The sequence below is a fragment of the Somniosus microcephalus genome, unplaced genomic scaffold, assembly GCF_052327205.1.
Source record: "Somniosus microcephalus isolate GS21.2 unplaced genomic scaffold, FLI_Smic_1.0 unresolved_chr4, whole genome shotgun sequence".
NCBI classification, from domain to species: domain Eukaryota; kingdom Metazoa; phylum Chordata; class Chondrichthyes; order Squaliformes; family Somniosidae; genus Somniosus; species Somniosus microcephalus.
The window spans coordinates 12,558,777-12,572,786 of record NW_028225182.1 but is presented as its reverse complement, the minus strand read 5'-3'; the positions used below and the strand labels follow the sequence as shown (position 1 = coordinate 12,572,786).

At 44.7% G+C, this 14,010-nt stretch overlaps 2 non-coding genes across 2 annotated transcripts; both read left to right on the top strand.

The window, feature by feature from the left end:
* On the top strand, positions 1 to 73 carry trnar-ccu (transfer RNA arginine (anticodon CCU)). The gene has a single exon. It is a non-coding gene; the product is annotated as a tRNA-Arg (tRNA).
* Positions 74 to 13,558: 13,485 nt separating this feature from the next.
* trnak-cuu (transfer RNA lysine (anticodon CUU)) lies at positions 13,559 to 13,631 on the top strand. Its single transcript has one exon. It is a non-coding gene; the product is annotated as a tRNA-Lys (tRNA).
* Positions 13,632 to 14,010: the final 379 nt, after the last annotated feature.

The following is a 14,010-nucleotide window of genomic DNA, read 5'->3' as shown; positions in this document are numbered from 1 at the left end:
GACCGACTAGCTCAGTCGGTAGAGCATGAGACTCCTAATCTCTGGGCCCTGGGTTAGAGCCCCACGTTGGGCGGTAGTTATTCTGTTAAACATTTATGTTGCTTTCAAAGCATCATTAATTGAGCGATAACTATGTTTTGCACAATGAAAGAAATGCGAACTGAGAAAATACTGCAGATGCTGGAAATCTGAATTGAAACAGAAAATGCTGGAGATACTCAGCAGGTCAGGCAGCTTCTGCGAAGACAGAAACAGAGTTAACGTTTCAGGTCGATAACCTTTCGTCAGAACTGGAAAAAAGAGGTAATGGAACAGATTTTTAAGCAAGTGTAGGGGATTCTATGAGATCATGGCTGATCTCCAGCCTCAATTCCATTCACCGGCCCTATCGCCATATCCCTTGATGCCCTTACCAGTCAGAAATCTACCGACTTCTGTTATGAACATACCCAATGACTGAGCCTCCACAGCCCTCTGGGGTAGAGAATTCCAAAGATTCACCACCCTCTGTGTGAAGAAATTTCTTCTCCTCTCAGTCCTGAATGGCCTAACCTTTATCCTGAGGATGTGGCCCCTGGTTCTTGACTCCCCAGCCAAGGGAAACATTCTCCCAGCATCCAACCGATCAAACCCTGTAATAATCTTGCATGCTTAATGAGATCCCCTCTCATTCTTCCGAATTCAAGAGATTGCAGGCCTAGTTGACTCAATCCCTTCTCATACGAGGTCAGTGACAGCTTGCAAATGGTGACTTGATATTCGGTAGTGGGGTCATGGTCCAGGCGGAGGTAGGAGGATGTGTTGGAGAGTTGGCGTACAGCTTCTGCTAGGTAGAGGTCGGTTCGCCAAACAGCAACAGCACCACCCTTGTCAGCAGGTTTTGTGCTTTGCATGTTAACTGTTAACTGTTACCCATATCTCATTTTACACAATATATGGGCTACTCCAGCTCCTAATTCTTTTGTTCTTAGTTGTTATTTCCACACACAGGAGAGCAATCTCGCCCCTGGACAAGCAGAAGGAGCAAGTTCCAACAAAATGATTCCGCAAACGTGATAACTGCTACACTGTGGAACCGTCTCCACTTTCAGTACCAGGTCAGATGGAAATGTTAAAATTTTTTGAGGATGTAACTAGTAGAATAGATAAGGGAGAACCAGTGGATGTGGTGTATTTGGACTTTCAGAAGGCTTTCGATAAAGTCCCACATAAGAAATTGGCGTGCAAAGTTAAAGCACATGGGATCGGGGGTAAGGTACTGACTTGGATAGAGAACTGTTTGGCAGACAGGAAGCAAAGAGTATGTCTAAACGGGTCTTTTTCCAAGTGGCAGGCAGTTACTAGTGGGGTGGGGCAGGGATAAGTCCTAGGACTCCAGCTCCTCACAATATATATTAATGATCTAGAAGGTTGAACTAGATGTAATAACTCCAAGTTTGCAGACGACACAAAGCTGGGTGGGCATGTGAGCTGTGATGAGGATACAGAGTAACTCCAGTATGATATGGACAGGTTAGGTGATTTAGCAGAAGCATGGCAGATGCAGTATAATGTGGATAAATGTGAGGTTATCAACTTTGGTAGCAAAAACAGGAAGACAGCTTATTATCAGTATGTCAATAGATTGGGAAAAGGGGAACTGCAATGACACCTGGGTGTCCGTTTGCACCAATCGCTGAAGGTAAGCATGCAGGTGCAGCAGGTGGTTAAGAAGGCAAATGTTGGCCTTTATAGTGAGAGGTTTCGAGTACAGGAGCAAGGATGACTTGCTGCAGTTGTACAAGGCCTTGGTGAGACCATACCTTGAGTATTGTGTGCAGCTTTGGTCACCTTAGCTGAGGAAGGATGTTCTTGCCATGGAGGGAGTGCAGCGAAGATTCACCAGACTGATACATGGGATGGCAGGAATGACGTATGAAGACAGATTGAGATGATTAGGCTAATATTCGCTGGAGTTTAGAAGAACGAGAGGGGATGTCATTGAAACTTACAAAATTCTAACAGGACTAGACACACTAGATGCAGGAAGAATGATCCCGATGGTGCGGGAATCCAGAACCAGCGGTCACAGTCTAAGGATAAGGGGTAAGCCACTTAGGGCTAAGATGAGGAGGAATTTCTTCACCCAGAGAGTGGTGAACCTGTTGAATTCTGTACCACAGAAGGCAGTTGAGGCCAATTCATTAAATATATTCAAGAAGGAGTTAGATATATTTCTTAAGGCTAAAGAGATAAAGGGATATGGGGAGAAAGCAGGGACAGGGTACTGAATGTGGATGATCAGCCATGATCTCATTAAATGGCGGAGCAGGCTCGAGGGGCCGAATGGCCTACTCCTGCTCCTATCTTCTATGTTTCTATGTGAATGGAGCAGGTGAACTGCTGAATCCCACTTTTACGGGATGTCAAAAAATTCTTGACAGTGGTGTGAAAATAAATGAGTTCCGCTTGGTAATTTAAAGTAAAGCCTGTCATAAGAGGGATTCGAACTCTCGCCTCCAGAGGAGACTGCGACATGAACACAGCGGCTTAGACCGCTCGGCCATCCTAACTTGTTTCATTAATTTCTGCAACTCATCACTTCCGGATGATGAACGTTTCCGTCCGGGTGCTTGTTCAATGCTGTTGAAGGTTCAGTGACCGGGATATCATCTCCCCCGGGGTTTTCCTGAGCTTGTGTTCGGTGTATGGGGAGGTTTGTCCCGAGTCCCAGGTATCTTGCAGCTCCAGGGATGGGCAGTAACAATCTGAGCTCTGGAGCTGGGGAAAAGCGAATAATTAATGAGTTTGTTTTCGGGCTTGAAATGCGGCTTAGATCTGTTGGTATTAACCGAGGCCGGGGCTGCGAGATATTTCAGTTTGTTCACGTTTAATCAGAGGAATATCCGCAGTCAGGAGCTGAAAAGGACCAAGAGCTGAAAAAAACACCAGAAAAAAGATAACAAATATCAGCAATTGTGATCAACTCTTTAATGTGTGTTCTGGTAGTTTAGTGGTTTAATTGTTTTAATCAACATTCATTAACCGAAAGCGTTGTTTTGCAGAATGAAAGAAATGCTCACAGTAAGGGACAGTCGAAAGATGAGTTATTTAACTTTATTAATGTGTGAAAGTTTATTCATTGACGAAGATTTATACCCTATCAGAATTTACGCACTGTGTATTTTAGGAGTCTGCTTTAAATTATTCGTTGCTTCTGACACAAGAAACCTGTTAAATTTATTTCACAGAAAAATAACGTTCCCGCCCGGGCTCGAATTGGGGACATTTCGCGTGTGAGGTGAATGTGATAACCGCTACACTACGGAAACCTCTGCTTAATTAAGCATCGAGAAAGCACTGTTCAGACAGAAGGGACACTACAGAATCGCTCTTTCTGCAATGATTTCCTTTCACTGGCATTTCTCTGACCGAAATGCACAAGTCAAAAATGTTCCTTTCAAACTCATTAAACTGCCGAATTTCCTTCCCTCTGGTTTAACCCAGGGTTTTAAATTATTCTGCAAACCATGAACCAGGTTCACCTGAATTCCAAGGTGTGTAAGGAAATCAAGCATCAAAAGCCCTTTCCTTAACCACAGGGATTCAGGCAATTTTCTAATCGCAAAGCGCTTTCTCACCTTGTCAATGGCCCAGTAATTCGTCTCTGAACGCGTGAGTACGGTCGGGGTACTCATGCGTCTGGCCGGAGGAACTGCTCGTGTTCAGCATGCACAGCGCATGCGGGGTAAACCGGCATTTCCAGTCCTCTGAACGAAGGGGTTCAGAGGCACAGCGCGTGCGACTGCACAGGCAGCGCGTGCGCAGTGAACTTCGTCGATTTCATTCATGGATTCAGTGAGGGTAAGTCCTGACAACTTACACATGAAAAAAGCAGGAGTAAAGCTATCGAGAAGCTGCGGAGGAAGAAGTCTGTCATCGTGGAGCTTCTGAAAGTCTTCAATTTCTGTTTGGGAAAGGGAGGAAAGTAATTTTAAGAAAGGCTGAGGTAAGTTTAAAAATTTATTTTTGTTTAAAACGAGTTTTCAGAACTGTAGTTCGAAGGAGCAACTGTGGCTGTGGCCAAGGCCTCATTGAATTTATTTTTATAAAATGTGAAATTTAATGTTTTAATAATAATAAAATGCTTACAAAATGTTATTTTCATCAGTAATATTTAGTAAGTATGTATGTATGATTGTATGTATGTATTTATATTTTCCATTTAGGATGTGCATTTATGTATGTATTCCTTTCAGTACGTGGATGAATGTATTTATGTATGCAATTTAGAAAAATATGTAGGCCTGTGATATTTATCAGGCGGGAAGGATGTGTTTGCAAGCCGTTAAAGCATGCTTCCTGTCATAGGCCGAGTTGATGTTATAGGCACTCAGTTTATTAAAATAAGTGTAACAACTATTTCCATTTACTCCGTACAGGTACGTCTGTGTGAGGAGTAGTCCTGTCAGCGAGGAACATGCCCTGGTGTAGAAATTTTGCCGTGATGCTATTTGTGTATTTGCTTCAAAGAAATAGGAATGCCAGGGAGCAACGTAGAAGATTTAGGAACCATGAACCTCTCCTGATCAGAAGGAACAACTACCCACCCCACAGAGTTTACAGGGAGAGGCGATCATTTGAAATGCTGTCCAAGGAGTTGTGTATCAGGCGGCTGCGCTTCAGTAAAGAGGCAATTGGACGACTATGTGACATGTTGAAGGCAGACTTGGAACCACGCTCAAAGACCCGTAATGCCTTGTCAGTGAACATGAAGGTAACCACAGCATTGAACTTCTTTGCAAGTGGATCATTTCAAGCAGGCACCGGTGACATAACCAACATCTCTAAGAATGCTGCGAGGGTCTGCATTCACCAGGTCACAGCAGCCATTTGCCGTAGGATTTCTGATTTCATTATGTATGACTTGTCCGCTCGTCATCAGAAGGAGATGGCCTTAGCATTTCATCGCATTGCTGGATTCCCCAAAGTGATTGGGGCCTTCGATGGAACACATATTGCATTGAAGGCACCCAAGGATGCACCTGTGACATTCATTAACAGGAAGGGGTATCATTCATTGCATGTAATGATATTATGTGATGCGCACCTGAGGATCCTAAACGTTAATTCAGGACACCGGGGGAGTAATCATGACTCCTTCGTCCTCCGTAACTCTAAATTGTATGATTCTCTCAGCAAATTCCCTACAGGATCCGCATGGATATTGGGCGACAAGGGCTACCCGCTAAAACCATGGCTGATGACCCCCTACCGCAATACCATTAATGAGTCTCAGGAGAGATACAACCATGCACACGTGTCTACACGTCAAGTGGTGGAGAGGACAATAGGAGTTCTGAAATCACGCTTCCGGTGCCTGGATAGGTCAGTGGGGACCTTGCAGTACTCTCACCAGAAAGTGGCAAGGATTGTGCTGGCCCGTTGTGCTTTGCACAACCTTGCCCTGCAGGAAGGACTGACCCTTAACAATGAGGAACAGCTGCCTGTTGAAGTGGAGGATGAAGACGATGGCATTGTACATGTTGCCAGGCCTCATGGGGAGGAGCCAAGTGCCGCCGAATCTAAGGCTGCTCGCGAACTGCTGGTAGCCAACACCTTCACGTGGTAGTTACGCCCTGTACCTACCCCTGCCCCCCGCAAGGCAAAGGCAGAAGCAGACACATATTGAAGTGAAACAGTTACCTTTTATTGCATAATCAAACACTTTTCAGATTCAGTTTCAATGTTTAAAGTGAATAACTTGTAAATTTCAAGTAACAGTTATGAACTTTAAAAAAATTTATGGACAGGAACAGTGAGGAAGTGTTATTGGAAAGAGTTCGTCTTTACTTGTCTTTCTTTCTTCGTTCAAGGATGTTAATGACCTATTTTATGCAATTTAAAAATGTTAACGTTAACAGTTTTGAAATCACTTTGTAAACATGTTTAACTAATTTGTGTTTGATTCTTAGTGAAATTAAAAAAATTAAGATGCTAACTATCTCTTTTAACGTTTTGAAACATGTGCAAAATGGTGACTGTTAGAAAAGAAAATGTAAACATTTTACAGTAATTTTTACTTTCTTACTGCAATACAGACATTCAAAGCGCAAACTAGCTATTTTACAATTTTGTAACATTTGTTGTAAAAGTTTTTGAAGTTAAATAAAAGTTTAAATTCTTTATACATTGATTACTGGGTGTACTGCTGAAACGATAAGGTTACCTATCCTTTCCTTCATAAATAAACACTTGAATTTAAATATGTAAGAAAACATTTAACATTTAAATAAAGTGAAAAATATAACAATTTAACGATTTGCCAACTGGCCTGTGTGACTGAGGGTTGACGGTGGCGGAGTGAGCTGACGGTGACACTCTAACGCTTCCTGCGCCTTTTCACTACCCGTGACTGGAGCCCTCCAGATCTATTTGCAAGGGCCCTGTCAGATTGTTCCTGCTCTTCAGCAGCGGCTTGAGAAAAGGGTTGTTGCTGAGGCAATTCTATGCTGTCCTGCATCATGACTGGCGCAGCTGCTGGCTCCTGGGACCAAAGTGGCTCTGCACTGTGACCTGGGGAGGGCATTTGTGCTGGAGTCAGCGTTATGCCAGTAGTGATAGATACAAGCGAATTAAGTAGTACAATCATAGTTTCATTAAGCATCACCAGCTGCGATGATATCTGATTAAGAGAATTATCATTAAGCACCCCTAACTGCGATGATATCTGATTTAGTGTAATGACAATATTCTCCATTCCCTGCCTGATAGTCTCTAGCGTCTACTTCCTTCTCAGTGAGAGAGCTCAGCAATTGCCTGAAACCTGCAATATCTTGCTGCTCATCTTGTAGGTGCTGCTGTACTTCTGCTACTCCCACCTGCACTGAATTGTCCATATGGTGTCTGCCTGTGGAGCTACCGTCATCAGTGTCTAGCACAGAGCCACAAGGGCCAGGAGATGGTGAGATAGTGGCCAGCGACACAGGGTCTATACACTCCTGCTGCACTTGCTGACATAGAACAGGTTGCTCCTGTTCCTCAACCACCTCAGCCTCTTCAGTAATTGCTGCCATTGCATCAGAAAAACGTTCCCCAATGCCCTCTGTGGCCGCTGACTCCACGCACTGCTCATCCCGTGTGTGAGAGGTACTCTGTCCAGCTGTGGGAAGGAGGCAGAAAACATTTGCTAAGGCAAAGCACGATGTGCCACATCACAGATATTCAGCACACACCTAACCTTATTTAACATATAGCTGCCCAGGCCAACTCACATTGAGGGTCAGCAATGTCTGTTTCAGATGCATCCGCGGGGCGATTGCTAGCAAATTCGTACATCTGCTGGACCCGTTCCTCATGTTCGGTCAAAACCCTCAGCATGGCAACACCACCGCCTGTGAGTGTGCGTTCCCTGGAGTTGTGAGCACTTTTACTCTGAAATTGCAGCAGAAATAAGAGAATCACACAGCTGCATTTCTGACATGGACAGCGAAGGCTGTTTCTTTACATCTTTGATTGAAGTCTTACAGCTCCAAGCAATGGAATCAAGATAAGAGAACAGTAGGTATCCCTGAGCTGTCCCCAAAGCCATAAAGTTTTATTGCTACCTCAGGTGACTTTACCAAGAAGTAAATTGACTGCAGTAAATGCATTGAGAAAGCCTTTATAAATCTAGCTAACTTAAATTCTAAGCAATGTTACAGTACACTTTAGTAATAACTGTACAAACCCTGACAGATCGGAGTAAGTCACTGAATTTCTTGCGGCATTGTTCCGCTGTACGTGGAATGGTGGAGGTCGCGCTGACAGCTTGTGCAACTTCCGACCACGCTGCCATCTGACATTTTCGTGGAGCTCTCGACTGCACATTCCCCATGATGCGCAGGTGCCTCGCCTCCACCTCGTTGAGGAGATTGCTGAGGTCATCATCAGTGAAGTTCTGAGTTCTTTTAATCACGTGAAATGTGCGAATTCCAGCCATTTCACTTTGCTAATTAACTGAAAAGAATTAATAGAATGTTTTCAAGGCTTTAAAAAATGCTTAAATAGTTTCAATTCTCTTTAAAACTTTCTAAGAGTCATCAAAATCATTTAAACGTTTTTAAAATTTAATAAAAGTTCACAAAACATTCATAAAATAGCAGATACCTTACTTTCCCTGCAGCTGTGTAACTACAAAGTCCTCTGCAGCGTCTTGGAGAGATTGGGGGCGTGTCCTATACAATGAGACCTTAAGGGGCGTATCTCACTTGCACAGCGCGCTCCAGGCTTCGCGCTGGCTGCACTCCTGGGCGGCGTGACGTCAGACGCTGCCCGGGATTCTTCTCTTTCAAACAGGAATTCCAGGCATCCCTGGAGCTGAAATGTCAGCGCGTCGGGTAAGTGCAGATCCGGGGCTTGCACGCGCGGCAAGCCCCCGACCCGAATTACTGGGCCAATATCTCTCGTCTATTTGCCGGTGTTTCCCGATTCTGCCTGTCTCTCTGGCTCTGTTTATTCTGTGTGACCACCTGCAGGTTGATTTTGAGCGAATACCTGTGATGTGTCTTGTCACATTAAATAAATGAGGAATTGTGGCGCTTCTCTCCCTGACACTGGTGAAAGAGTGAGGCAGTCTTTGGAGCAAGTGCCTGGTTATTGTGAAACGGCAAAGAAAACAATAATTCTGGAATTACCCGGAAAAACAGTGACCCCGACGTGATTTGAACACGCAGCCTTCTGACCTGGAGTCAGACACGCTAGCGTTGCGCCAGTAGTTCCTACAATTTAAACCGCGCTGTTTTTATATACGCACGTTTCACAAACACTGTTTCATTCCTCCTGCCTTCTCCTGATTCCTCAGTGTCATGCACAGAAGCGCCTGATGCCCTAATTTGTTCAACGTAACAAGCAGACACAAACACAGGTATTCCTTCAAAATCAACCCGCAGGTGGCCACAGACACAATAAACAGAGCCAGAGAGAAACACCGAATCGGGAATCTCCGGGATATAGACAAGAGATATTGACAAGGACTAAAGTGCTTTGCGATCAGAAAATTGCCTGAACCCCTATGGTTAATTAAAGGGATTTTGCTGCTTGAGTTCCTTATACGCCTTGGGCTTCTGGAGAACTTGTTTCGTAGTTTGCAGAAACGCGGCTCAGACATGCTGTTGTGACTGGGCCGGAGCCACGAGGTACCTGACTGCAAGCAGCGAAAGTGAAAGGCAGTTTTAACAGACCCGGCTAGATCAAGCAGTAGCGTACGAGACTCTTAATTTCAAGGTCGTGGTTTCGAGCCGCACGTTGGGCGGTATTTTTTTTTTAACTTTTATGTTGCTTTCAAAGCGTCATTAATTGAGCGATAACCTTGTTTTGCACAATGAAAGAAATGCGAACTGAGAAAATACTGCAGATGCTGGAAATCTAAATTGAAACAGAAAATGCTGGAGATACTCAGCAGGTCAGGCAGCTTCTGCGAAGAGAGAAACAGAGTTTACGTTTCAGGTCGATAACCTTCCGTCAGAACTGGAAAAAAGATGTAATGGAACAGATTTTTAAGCAAATGTAGGGGATTCTATGAGATCATGGCTGATCTCCTGCCTCAAATCCATTCACCGGCCCTTTCGCCATATCCCTTGATGCCCTTACCAGTCAGAAATCTACTGACTTCTGTTTTGATCATACCCAATGACTGAGCCTCCACAGTCCTCTGGGGTAGAGAATTCCAAAGATTCGCCACCCTCTGTGTGAAGAAATTTCTTCCATTCTCAGTCCTGAATGGCCTAACCTTTATCCTGAGGCTGTGGCCCCTGGTTCTAGACTCCCCAGCTAAGGGAAAAATTCTCCCAGCATCCAACCGATCAATCCCTGTAATAATTTTGCATGCTTAATGATATCCCCTCTCATTCTTCTGAATTCAAGAGATTGCAGGCCTAGTTTACTCAATCTCTTCTCATACGAGGGCAGTGACAGTCTTGCAAATGGTGACTTGATATTCGGTAGTGGGGTCATGGTCCAGGCGGAGGTAGGAGGAGGTGTTGGAGAGTTGGCATACAGCTTCCGCTAGGTAGAGGTCGGTTCGCCAAACAGCAACAGAACCACCCTTGTCAGCAGGTTTTGTGCTTCGCATGTTAACTGTTAACTGTTACCCATATCTCATTTTACACAATATATGGGCTACTCCAGCTCCTAATTCTTTTGTTCTTAGTTGTTATTTCCTCACACAGGAGAGCAATCTCGCCCCTGGACAAGCAGAAGGAGCAAGTTCCAACAAAATGATTCCGCAAACGTGATAACTGCTACACTGTGGAACCGTCTCCACTTTCAGTACCAGGCCAGAAGGAAATGTTAAAAAATTTTGAGAATGTAACTGGTAGAATAGATAAGGGAGAACCAGTGGATGTGGTGTATTTGGACTTTCAGAAGGCTTTCGGTAATGTCCCACATAAGAGATTGGCGTGCAAAGTTAAAGCACATGGGATCGGGGGTAAGGTACTGACTTGGATAGAGAACTGGTTGGCAGACAGGAAGCAAAGAGTATGTCTAAACGAGACTTTTTCCAAGTGGCAGGCATTTACTAGTGGGGTATGGCAGGGATAAGTGCTAGGACCCCAGCTACTCCCAATATATATTAATGATCTAGAAGGTTGAACTAGATGTAATAACTCCAAGTTTGCAGACGACACAAAGCTGGGTGGGCATGTGTGTTGTGAGGAGGATGCAGAGAAACTCCAGTATGATATGGACAGATTAGGTGATTTAGCAGAAGCATGGCAGATGCAGTATAATGTGGATAAATGTGAGGTTATCAACTTTGGTGGCAAAAACAGGAAGACAGCTAATTATCAGAATGACAATAGATTGGGAAAATGGGAACTGCAATGAGACCTGGGTGTCCGTTTGCACCAATCGCTGAAGGTAAGCATGCAGGTGCAGCAGGTGGTTAAGAAGGCAAATGTTGCCCTTTATAGTGAGAGGTTTCGAGTACATGAGCAAGGATGCCTTGCTGCAGTTGTACAAGGCCTTGGTGAGACCATACCTTGAGTATTGTGTGCAGCTTTAGTCACCTTATCTGAGGAAGGATGTTCTTGTCTTGGAGGGAGTGCTGCGAAGATTCACCAGACTGATACATGGGATGGCAGGAATGACGTATGAAGACAGGTTGAGATGATTAGACTTATATTCGCTAGAATTTAGAAGAACGAGAGGGGATCTCATTGAAACTTACAAAATTCTAACAGGACGAGACACACTAGATGCAGGAAGAATGATCCCGATGGTGCAGGAATCCAGAACCAGCGGTCACAGTCTTAGGATAAGGGATAAGCCACCTCGGGCTGAGATGAGGAGGAATGTCTTTACCCAGAGAGTGGTGAACCTGTTGAATTCTGTACCACAGAAGGCAGTTGAGGCCAGTTCATTAAATATATTCAAGAAGGAGTTAGATATATTTCTTAAGGCTAAAGAGATAAAGGGATATGGGGAGAAAGCAGGGACAGGGTACTGAATGTGGATGATCAGCCATGATCTCATTAAATGACGGAGCAGGCTCGAGGGGCCGAATGGCCTACTCCTGCTCCTAGCTTCTAATGTTTCTGTGTGAATGGAGCAGGTGAACTGCTGAATCCCACTTTTAAGGGATGTCCCAAAGTGCTTGACAGTGGTGGGAGAATAAATGAGTTCCGCTTGGTAATTAAAAGTAAAGACTGTCAGAAGTGGGATTCGTACACACGCCTCCAGAGGAGACTGCGACCTGAACGTCAGCGTCTTAGACCGCTCGGCCATCCTGACTTGCTCCGTTAATTTTTACATCTCATCACTTCCGCATGAAGAACGTTTCCGTCCGGGTGCTTGTTCAATGCTGTTGAAGGCTCAGTGACCGGGATATCATCTCCCCCTGGGGATTTCCTGAGCTTGTTCTCGGTGTATGGGGAGGTTTGTCCCGGGTCCCTGGTATCTTGCAGCTCCAGGGATGGGCAGTAACAATCTGAGCTCTGGAGCTGGGGAAAAGCGAATAATTAATGTGTTCGTTTTCGGGCCTGAAATGCGGCTTAGATCTGTTGGTAATAACCGAGGCCGGGGCTGCGGGATATTTCAGTTTGTTCACGTTTAGTCAGGAGCTGAAAAGGACCAAGAGCTGAAAAAACACCAGAAAAAAGATAAGAAATATCAGCAATTGTGATCAACTCTTTAATGTGTGTTCTGGTAGTTTAGTGGTTTAATTGTTTTAATCAACATTCATTAACCGAAAGCGTTGTTTGGCAGAATGAAAGAAATGCTCACAGTAAGGGACAGTCGAAAGTTGAGTAATTTAACTTTAATAATTTGTGAAAGTTTATTCATTGACGAAGATTTATACTCTGTCAGAATTTACGCACTGTGTATTTTAGGAGTCTGCTTTAAACTGTTCGTTGCTTCTGACACAAGAAACCTGTTAAATTTACTTCACAGAAAAATAATCTTTCCGCCTGGGCTCGAACCAGGGACTATTTCGTGTATAAGGCAAACGTGATAACCGCTACACTACGGAAACCTCTGCTTAAATGCGTTCGAGAAAGCACTGTTCAGACAGAAGGGACACTACAGAATCGCTTTTTCTGCTTTGATTCCCTTTCACTGGCATTTCTCTGACCGAACTGCACAAGTCAAAAATGTTCCTTTCAAACTCATTAAACTGCCGAATTTCCTTCCCTCTGGTTTAACCCAGGGGTTTAAATTGTTCTGCAAACCATGAACCAGGTTCACCTGAATTCCAAGGTGTGTAAGGAAATCAAGCATCAAAAGCCCTTTCATTAACCACAGGGATTCAGGCAATTTTCTGATCGCAAAGCGCTTTCTCACCTTCTCAATATCTCTCGTCTATTTGCTGGTGTTTCCCGATTCTGCCTGTCTCTCTGGCTCTGTTTATTCTGCAGGTTGATTTTTAGCGAATACCTGTGCTTGTGTCTTGTCACTTTAAATAAATGAGGAATTGTGGCGCTTCTCTCCCTGACACTGGGGAAAGAGTGAGACAGTCTTTGGAGCACGTGTCTGGTTATTGTGAAACGGCAAAGAAAACAACAATTCTGGAATTACCCGGAAGAACAGTGACCTCGACGTGATTTGAACACGCAGCCGTCGGATTTAAGAGTCAGACGCGCTATCGTTGCGCCACGAGGTCCTACAATGTAAACGTTTCACAAACACTTTTTCATTCCTCCTGCCTTCTCCTGATTCCTCAGTGTCATGCACAGAAGCGCCTGATGCCCTCATTTGTTTAACGTAACAAGCAGACACAAACACAGGTATTCCTTCAAAATCAACCCGCAGGTGGCCACAGACACAATAAACAGAGCCAGAGAGAAAGACAGAACCGGGAATCTCCGGGAAATAGACAAGAGATATTGACAAGGACTAAAGCGCTTTGCGATCAGAAAATTGCCTGAACCCCTGTGGTTAATGAAAGGGATTATGCTGCTTGAGTTCCTTATACGCCTTGGGCTTCTGGAGAACTTGTTTTGTAGTTTGCAGAAACGCGGCTCAGACATGCTGTTGTGACCGGGCCGGAGCCACCAGGTACCTGACTGCAATCAGCGACAAAGAAATACAGCTCCAACGGGCCCGGTTAGCTCAGTCGGTCGAGCATGAGACTCTTAATGTCAGGGTCGTGGGTTCGAGCCCCACGTTGGGCGGTGTTTATTTTGTTAAACGTTTATGTTGCTTTCAAAGCGTCATTGGGCCAGAAATTCGTGAACGGGGCTTGCCGCGCGTGCAAGCCCCGTATATGCACTTACCCGACGCTCCTGCCGATCACCTCCAGGGACGCCTGGAATTCGTGTTTCAAAAAGAAGAATCCCAGGCAGCGTATGACGTCACGCCGCCCAGGAGTGCAGCCAGCGCGAAGCCTGGAGCGCGCAGTGCAACTGAGACACGCCCCTTGAGGTCTCAGTTTCACAGGACACGCCCCCAATGTTTCTGCCAAGCTGCTAAGCATTTTTACATGCAAAGCAGCAGTTTAAATAGGTTTTTGGAAGTTTTTTGAAGATTTTGCTAACTTTTAAAAATGTTTAC